The sequence below is a fragment of the Anser anser genome (genome assembly GCF_964211835.1).
Source record: "Anser anser genome assembly, chromosome: 3".
Classification (NCBI taxonomy): domain Eukaryota; kingdom Metazoa; phylum Chordata; class Aves; order Anseriformes; family Anatidae; genus Anser; species Anser anser.
This window is the reverse complement of record NC_139722.1, coordinates 60,525,501-60,534,909: the sequence shown is the minus strand read 5'-3', so window position 1 is coordinate 60,534,909 and position 9,409 is coordinate 60,525,501. Positions and strand designations below refer to the sequence as shown.

The following is a 9,409-nucleotide window of genomic DNA, read 5'->3' as shown; positions in this document are numbered from 1 at the left end:
TTGCCTACAGCTCTCCTGGATTTAATAAAATAAAATCTGTGGTAAAATAGTGATCCACTAATAGGGATCCCTCAGAAAACAATTTCTCCTTGCTTTTTTTTTTTCCTGGTCTTCTTTGAATTCCTTCCAAATTGCTTAATTTTTCTGCATTTTCTTTAAATCAAATGGCATTTTGCAGGTTAAAAATAAATATTTTTTGTTTTGTAACAAATATTGATGTACCAGTTTCTCCCAGTGAGGAGGAGGTTCTCAGGTACTTTGAGCTAAGAATACACGGAATAAAATTTTCTTATCTCACAGATAATCACCGTATTTTTCAAAGAGTTCCAACATACAGTCATTCACATTTTAGCTTGTAGGAAGTCACAGGAAAAATATAGAAAACTTACTCATGTTCATGCCAAAACTAAGGTAACTTCTGGTTTCCATCCATCTTCAGAGGTAGTGTTTACTATGACCAGCAAGCTACCACAGCCTTGCAGATAGTATACACTCAGTTTGCTGTACAAAACAAATGCTTTTTTAGTTAAACAATTTGACTGTAAGAAAACAAGCCTGTGAAAGCTCATTTTTACAAAACTAAAGAGTTCTTATAAAGAATATTCCTCAGTTCTTAAATAGATGTCTTTAAAAAAAATTTTACTGAAACTTCATTGAGTCAAAATGCACTATAGCTTCTTTCAGAGCACTGTGCAAAAGAGTTATTAGACTGCAGCACTTAGAGGTGCAGGATGTTAAAAGTACCTAATGAGTGTGGTATGCTAAAACCACCTCAGTTCCATTACACATTAGACAGTACTTGCTCCATCTGGCTGGCTCTCAAGCATCTGCTGTTGTCCCTTTTTGAACTACTGCTAAACAAAAAGAAGGAAAAGACTCTTTTCCACATTACATTCCACATTTCTCAGCTCAGATTTTTTCTTTCAAGATGCATATAATTCATTAGTCTGGAAGGTAAAATAAATGATATAAAAGAGGAAGCCTTTCAAGATGATGTAACTTGGGTTGTGGAGTAGGTCAGGACGGAGAGTCCCAGCCAGTGTGCAGAATAACTTGGGTGGTTGTCTTGTGCGAGGGCTATGAGGAAGAAGTAAGGAACCTTTACAGTACAGATATCTCAGCATAAGCTCTATTTGTGGGAATCAAATAATAAAATCACTGGTACCACATGTTATCCCCTCTATAGAGAGAAAATCCTTTAGAGAAAAAAAGGCCTAGCCTTTTCTAGCACTGCTTGGCTCCAGCCTTGTGATACCTCTTGCCTTCAGCCCACTTTGAGTCCATAGTTGGAAAACAAACTTTCGCCTTTCCCAGTAATAATGTTCTCCATGTATCTTGAGGTTGAGCTAAGAAAAAACATTGTTTATTGAGATATCATGGAAAAGAAACCAATGGAAAGAAGCATTTGCCGAATAATGGGATTGGGTCAGGATCTTATAAATTTGAAGCTTCCTTCATGAGTTTGTTGATAAGATGTCACCAAAAAATACAAAGATTTTCCATTCAAAGAACTGAAATATTTAAAGAATGTGTAAATTTAAGCTAATAACCACATCTGCCCATTACACCAATTGGAAATAAATCAACATTTCTAAAAGGTAACTCCTCTCATCCCCTCTACAGCCATCCAACAGGAGATGACTTGCCCTTTGAAGAGGTATCTATGCCTTTCTATTTATTTGTAAATGGAAGGTATTTACACAGTCTTTCTTCATGCTTTTGTCAACACAAATCCTTGGCACTAGAAGGGGAGGGAGAGATAATAGCAGTAGGTAGTGGGCAGTCAGAATTTCTGCTTTCTCTTATTTCTTTCCCTGATGAAGAAGCGCAGCTTTCAATATAAATGCATAGTTATAGCCAAATTTAACCTGAGCCACTTCACTATGCTTATCTGCTTTTTGGCAAAACACCTGACTAAACAGTAGAGCTTATTAAAAATATAATTGTCTAAAATAGCTTTCTAAAAAGATTTTAAATGTCTTTTTCAATAACTGTGCCTTCCTAAGCAGGTACAACTATTTGTATATGAACAGTTTCTCAGTCTTCAAACAAAAATATTGTATGATCCACGGTGCTATGGAGAAGGTGTATTTTATTATTTTGAGGGGGCAAGTATTTTTGAATATTGCAAAAGGTTAGCGTTTTGATTTGAGCCATGTGACAGGACTTCAGACATACTCTGAATGATGTTTATGTGGGCATCATAAATTCCTTAGGATTTTGTAAACTCCCTCGTCTGCCAGCCAGTTATTAACACGCACAGGTGTAAATCTTGCCTGCTCCTCCATAGAAGTAAAATGCCTCCATTTGCTGTCAGAAGTTACCACCATGCTATTGCTCAAAAGAAAAGCATGAATAGCAGAGGTGAAGTATGTCTCCCATGAGGCTTCCAGGAGAGTTTTCTTCACGGGATCTCTGTGACGAGAATAGGGAGAAGATAAAGCAGTGTGGTTCCCACATACAAAGATGCAACATTAGCCTGATATGTTTTACAAATTTGTTTTACATGGGAATGACTTTTAGGAAATAGTTGTTTTTAATAAAGAATAGGGAAAGAGGAGTGAATTCTCCCAAAAAGCTCTAATCCAGTAACCATGAAGTCAGCAGTCATTTATGCCTAGATAAGATTCTAGCATCAAAACTGCAAGGCTACCTCAAACCCCAGGGATCTTCATATGCCAGATGAATCACATGTCTTCACTTATCATTTGGGAATGGAATGCCAGTAATGACTGCATTCAAGCAGTAAATACAAAATAAGTGCTTCAAGTTTCTACACCCTGAGTAATACCAGTGAGGCCAGACAGTATATTTGGACTTCCGAGTTTTGTGTGTGTGTGTGCGTGTGTGTGCTGTCATACTCTTTCATTTTAAGTAGCAGGCTTCCACCATTGTCTTGTATGCAAATCCAGAGCTAAGTGAACTGAGGAGAACCATAGACTGTTTACACAGTACCCACAGTCTGCTTACTGAGGTGTAATGGTTTTAAAATGCTCTGGTAAGGAGCACACTGTGTTCTCTGCTGTCTAAATGTGCTGGAAAGCACACTGCATGTGTTGTCCTACCAGGTTTTGGTGATGTGAGCTCCGTGCCACTCTGCTGCAGGTGGATAACTTATAAGGCTCTCTTAGTACAGTAAAGACATGCAGTGGAAATGACTCATTTGAAAACCTGGAGCAAGTAGGGATGCAGAGAAGCAGGAGTTATGGTGAAGTTGTACTAATGAGGCAAAAATGGTGTAGTTTCATTACTTACACAGACATGCAGAAATTTACTCTTGAAATCTTGCCTGATTCATTGGTGTTTTCAATCCTGCTAATAGGGTTTACAGGAGAAATACTTTTAAATACTTTGATATTCCATGGAAAATTATATCATTCCACAGGGATATAAATTGATTGCATCTCTAGATCTTGGTAGGATGTACCAAGAGGAAAAGTTAGAACAAAGCCTGATCTGTTCTGGGATCCACAAAAAAAGAATAGGAATTTTGCCATTAAGTTCAGGAAAAGACATCTTCTTTGAACCTGAAATCTTTCTAATCACAGCACCTCCTTTACTAGGTAGTAAGTTATGGAGCTTGTGAGTGAAATACATTGTGTTCTGTTACTAAAGCTTCTTGCAACTTCATACAGTTGCCTGTTTTAATGTGTTAAGTAATTGGCAAAAATGTTTATTGTAGAATTTTTTTTACAATTAAATTTCATATGGAGGCCTGAATCAGCACAGTTTACCCACGTGGATTTCAAAAGGACCAAACAAAAATAGCGGTTGTGGTATTGGAAGCTGCAGGATGAGTGTCAGGAGTGGGTCTCTTTAATTAGCAAACCCCTTCATCATGGAATGTGGGGACCTCCCATATTCATGAACAGCTCTGAGGGGGATTTTCTACAGAAACAGCAGGAAGTAGAATGAAGTCAGAGGAAGAGCTATGACGAAAGCAAGGTCGGCAAGGATATTACTGACCAATCCAGACAACATGTTGGTGAAACAATGTAAATAACAATTTCAGGTAAGAAATCCTTCCCCAAATGTCTTTGGTCAACACCTGAGCTCAATCCAAACTTCCTTGGAGGTCCAAGAGAATTATTGCATTCTTCTCAGGCTTCTTCCTGTTTGTCTGCCACTGTCCTCCTAAGTTTTAGCCTGAATAGAGCCACTCAGAAATCATAGCATAAATTACAGAACACCATAATGGCACTGTCTCTCTTCTAGGGTACTACCTAATTTTCCAAACCCCAAAGGGTCCAAAAGCATCTTCAGCCAGCCAAGGGCCGCTCAAACAGGATCAGTTCTGATCCTAATGCACAGGTTCCCAAGAAGTCAAGCTGTCACTAAGAGCAAAGCAAGAGAGAGATGAGGCTTTGAGTTGCTGCTAGGCAAAGGCGTAGGCTACTTGCTGGCACTAAGACTGCTTGTAGCTGACATTGATAAAAGGAGGTTCTTGTCCTCATGTGGGACTTCAACTTCCCGGACATATCCTGGACATGCAATACAGCTCAGAGGAAGCAGTCTAGGTTTCTGGAGAGCGTGGAAGATAGTTTCCTGACGCAGTTGGTTAGTGAGCCTACTAGGGGAGGTGCCCTGCTTGACCTTCTGTTCAAAAACAGAGAAGGACTGGTGGGAGATGTAGTGGTTGGGAGCTGTCTTGGGCAGAGTGACCATAAAATTGTAGACTTCTCTATTATTGGCGAAGTCAGGAGGGGGACCAGTAAAACTACTGTCTTGGACTTCCGGAGGGCAGACTTTGAGCTGTTCAGGACACTGGTTCGCGGAATCCCTTGGGAGGAGGTTCTGAAGGGCAGAGGAGTGCAAGAAGGCCGGGCACTCCTCAAGAAGGAAATATTGTCTGTCCCCACGTGCCCAAAGATGAGCCGGTGTGGAAGAAGACCGGCCTGGCTGAACAGAGAGTTGTGGCTAGAGCTTAGGAAAAAAAGAGAGGGTTTATGATCTTTGGAAAAGAGGGCAGGCCACTCAGAAGGATTATAAGGATGTTGTAAGGATGTGTAGGGACAAAATTAGAAAGGCCAAAGCTCATCTGGAGCTCAATCGGGCTACTGCCGTTAAAGATAACAAAAAATGTTTTTATAAATACATAAACATCAAAAGGAGGACTAAGGAGAATCTCCATCCTTTACTGGATGCGGGGGGAAACTTAGTGACAAGAAATGAGGAAAAGGCTGAGGTGCTTAATGCCTTCTAAGCCTCAGTCTTTACCGGCAAGGCCGGTTGTTCTCTAGATACCCAGTACCCTGAGCTGGTGGAAGGGGATGGGGAGCAGGACGTGGCCCTCACAATCCACGAGGAAACGGTTGGTGACCTGCTACAGCACTTAGATGTATGCACGTTGATGGGGCTTGATGGAATCCACTCGAGGGTGCTGAGAGAACTGGCAGAGGAGCTGGCCAAGCCACTTTCCATCATTTATCAGCAGTCCTGGCTACCATGGGAGGTCCCAGTCGACTGGCGGCTAGCAAATGTGATGCCCATCTACAAGAAGGGCCGGAAGGTTGACCCAGGAAACTATAGGCCTGTTAGTTTGACCTCAGTGCCAGGGAAGCTCATGGAGCAGATGATCTTGAGTGTCATCATGCAGTACTCGTAGGGCAACCAGGCAATCAGGCCCAGTCAGCATGGGTTTATGCAAACTACCAGTTGCTTCTGAGGTTTAAAAGTTAAAAGGTGTAAGCATCTGTTCAGGTGTAAGAAAAAGTGTGATCAGCTGTTTGAGTACAATTCTTATGTATACATGAACATTTTCCTCTCCAATTTCTAACTTGGAGTGCAACATTTTTCATCATACTCTTAGATCAGGATTCTGATTCTAACAATGGTTCCTTGTGCAAATCTCCAGAGAAGAGAGAAGTAAACCAGTCCTGACTGCTTTGAATGAGATGGAGATGGCAAACAAATGTAAGTAAAGAAAATAAACCTATAGGAATGTTTTCAAGTAAATGTCATTATCCAAAAGCTTTAAATTGGTAGAATCCTAGAAAGTTAATTGATGTAAACTCAGGTTGCATCACTGAATTTGAAGTAGTAAGATACACTTGCACCATTGCAGAGCCTCAGTCACAGTTTAAATGGGCACTACTTCACAAGAATGAAAAAGAGAAGCATATCTTTATACCTTGTCAGCTACCGGCAGACCTAGAGAAAGAAAAAACAAATGTTGTTAAAATTAAAAAATGTTTTCTTCGGACATTTAACTGAATATGTAATACTGAGTAGTAACCAGACAAAAAATGAAAGAGAAGATGAAACAGTAAAAGGTACTTGCATGAATTCAACTACAATGTAATTGACAACAACCACAATCTGCAATGATTTATAAGTCCCTTACACCATTCACCCTTAAGACAGAAAAATGGGATTCCCATATTCTATAACGGGAGTGCAATCCCTCTCACAATACGAGAATCTGAGGTACGTGCCTGAGTACTGAAAAAACTTTAGACTAGGCAGCACGGAAGTTAACTGAGAAGGGAGGATGACTCTCTGGATGTTCATGTAAGGGAAAGGAAATTCAGATTTTAGTCCTAGGAGACAATTTTTAGAGAATGGCTGGGAAGACGATCTTTTCAAGCCAGAGACCATTCCAGCATCTTCAAAGCTAAATAAACAGTTCACTGCTTGCTCTGGGGACCAGAGCTCTGGGGCTGAGCAATCCTAGCTCCCTCAGCCGCTCCTCGTAAGCCTTGTTCTCCAGACCCATCACCAGCTTTGTCTCTGTTCTCTGGACTCTTCGAGCACCTGCATGTCCTTTATGTCCAGCACTGCCCACTCCAATTTGGAGCAGAAATCTTCCCAGAAAACCCCGTTTTCCTTTTTTTTTTTTTCCCCCCCCTTGCAGCTCACGTCCCGGTACATCTAGCTTTCCTGGTAGACTGTTCATCTATTTTTCTCCTGTCCTCCCCGTCATCACATCGGTAAAACCACTGTGTGGCACCACTGCCTATGTACCCAGTCTGTTATTTTCCTTGCACAGAAGGATGCTTACTCCGATAGCTGAGACACTTATTTGTACAGGTGGGGAGGAAGATCAATTTTATTTAAGTTGGTGGTCCTCTTCCGAAAGTTCCTCCACAGCTGAGACCCAGGCCTGTAGGGAAGAGGAGAAACTTTCTCCCTTCTGCTTTTCACTTACATATTGTGAAAACAGCATTTCTTTCATGAACAGCACCTTCTCACTATTTCCACTTAATGGAACTAACTATCATGCCACCCATATCTATCCACATCTTTTGCCTTCGGGTAAGTAGAAACATTTGAATTCGCATTATGGCACCTATTTTAAAACAGCCTGTTGTTCAATCTTACCAAATACTTAAGAATGTTCTTCAAAGTCAGGCTTACCTGTATGCACTTGAGCTTCTGAGTTTTTTTGTTTTGTTTTTTTTTAAGGGATGGGAAGGGAGCTTAGAATCCACCTAAGTAATTTCTCTGAAAACAGACAAGGTGAAGGAAGTACTCAAACTCCTCAACGTTAAACAACCGTAGAGCCCAGAAACATTTACCTGCTGGATTCTAAACTTGAATGATTTCCAAACTGCTTCACAGTGAAGTAGTACCACCAGCGTTTTACTGTACTGAGAAGGCACCACCAATGTAACTAGCTCATAGAGTCTCTAAAACTATTTCACAGAAAAGGTAGAAAACACAAAGAAAAAGCAACCTACTAGTGAACACTGAGTCCATTTCACCACAAGAGAAAAGCACCCCAGAGAACCCAAGCCTCAAACTCCCCTAGTGAGGCAACTCCCCATAGCTCCTCAGGCTTCCTATATAGCAAAGGTCAAATGATCCACACCTGGCAGATTTCACTTAACAACGGTAGAGCCAAGAGACCTTGTGGAATAGGCTCATCTACCTGGCTTCTTATCACTAGTAGAAATAACCTGACAAAGGGCTTAGTGGTTGGAGTTGACCTAATGAATTAACTACAAAAGCTGCACAAGGGTCATATTTCTGTTAGTTATTCTGTGAGGAAAATTAGTACAGAGCCTGTTAAAAAAATAAATAAAAATAAATAAAATAAATAAATAAAAGAAAAAAGAAAATGACCTTAAAGACAAAATTGCTATCATAGATTTTCACCTGTCTAGTCATGACAGATAAAGAATGTAGCAATCAGAATTCCTTTTCTTGACATTAATGTTATTTAAATTTGCTTTTCTGAGATCTCTTCTTTATGCAGGGCTTTTCAAAATCTAGCCCCATAACCTCTGACTACGGTATTTACTTCGGCTGCATATAAACTATCACATATAAATGCCAGGATCCAGATCCTCACTCACTATTCAGGTCAAGGACTGGGCTGAAAGTTTTGGCTTTAGTTTGGTTACAAGCCTACATTGCTGTTTTCTGTCAGGTCATGGGAAGAAGATTGGCTGGCTTGGGGGAGCTTATGTAGACATGGCTTTTAGGCGGCAGCCAAAGTGTTCCTCTAGATCTGGAAGTCTGAAGATGGTTGGAAAAGCCATCTGAGTGGTCTGAGTAGTTAGAAAGCTGCCTGGTAGAGAAGGACCTGGGAGTATTGGTTGATAGTCGGCTGAATATGAGCCAGCAGTGTGCTCAGGTGGCCAAGAAGGCCAACAGCATCCTGGCTTGCATAAGAAGCGGTGTGGCCAGCAGGTCTAGGGAGGTGATTGTCCCCCTGTACTCGGCTCTGGTGAGGCCGCACCTCGAGTACTGTGTTCAGTTTTGGGCCCCTCACTACAAGAAGGACATCGAGGTGCTCGAGAGAGTCCAGAGAAGGGCAACGAAGCTGGTGAGGGGTCTGGAGAACAAGTCTTACGAGGAGCGGCTGAGGGAGCTGGGCTTGTTCAGCCTGGAGAAGAGGAGGCTCAGGGGCAACCTTATCGCTCTCTACAGGTACCTTAAAGGAGGCTGTGGCGAGGTGGGTGTTGGTCTATTCTCCCATGTGCCTGGTGACAGGACGAGGGGGAATGGGCTAAAGTTGCGCCAGGGGAGGTTTAGGTTGGATATTAGGAAGAACTTCTTTACAAAAAGGGTTGTTAGGCATTGGAATGGGCTGCCTGGGGAGGTGGTTGAGTCACCACCCCTGGAGGTCTTTAAAAGATGTTTAGATTTAGAGCTTAGTGATATGGTTTAGTGGAGGGCTTTTTAGTGTTAGGTCAGAGATTAGACTCGGTGATCTTGAAGGTCTCTTCCCACCTAGATGATTCTGTGATTCTGTGAGGCATTTGGAGCAAGGAGAGATTAGATGGAGGCATAGGCTGGGAAATTAACTTAGAAAAGTCTCTGTTTCTGATGGCAGTACAGGTTCACTCTCTCCAGCATGGTCCTGCTTCTGGTCATGCCTTGCCATGAGGATGCTCTGTGCTTGGACAACCCACTCAACCAGCTGGCCTAGCCTGAGGGAAGAGGTGCAGACCACCTTGCATTT

At 41.7% G+C, this 9,409-nt stretch overlaps 1 long non-coding RNA gene across 3 annotated transcripts; it reads right to left on the bottom strand.

Annotated features, from left to right (window-relative positions):
- Positions 1–5,630: 5,630 nt before the first annotated feature.
- Positions 5,631–8,198, bottom strand: LOC310898052. Of its 3 annotated transcripts, none has more exons than XR_014582921.1 (4): positions 7,518–8,198; positions 7,357–7,443; positions 7,001–7,102; positions 5,631–6,150 (listed from the first exon to the last, which is right to left on the bottom strand). It is a non-coding gene; the product is annotated as an uncharacterized lncRNA (long non-coding RNA). The 3 variants fall into 3 exon arrangements; XR_014582922.1 differs by lacking the exon at positions 7,357–7,443 and having other exon boundaries at positions 7,518–7,589; positions 7,680–7,881; XR_014582923.1 differs by lacking the exon at positions 7,357–7,443 and having other exon boundaries at positions 7,518–7,852.
- Between the last annotated feature and the right edge of the window lie 1,211 nt (positions 8,199–9,409).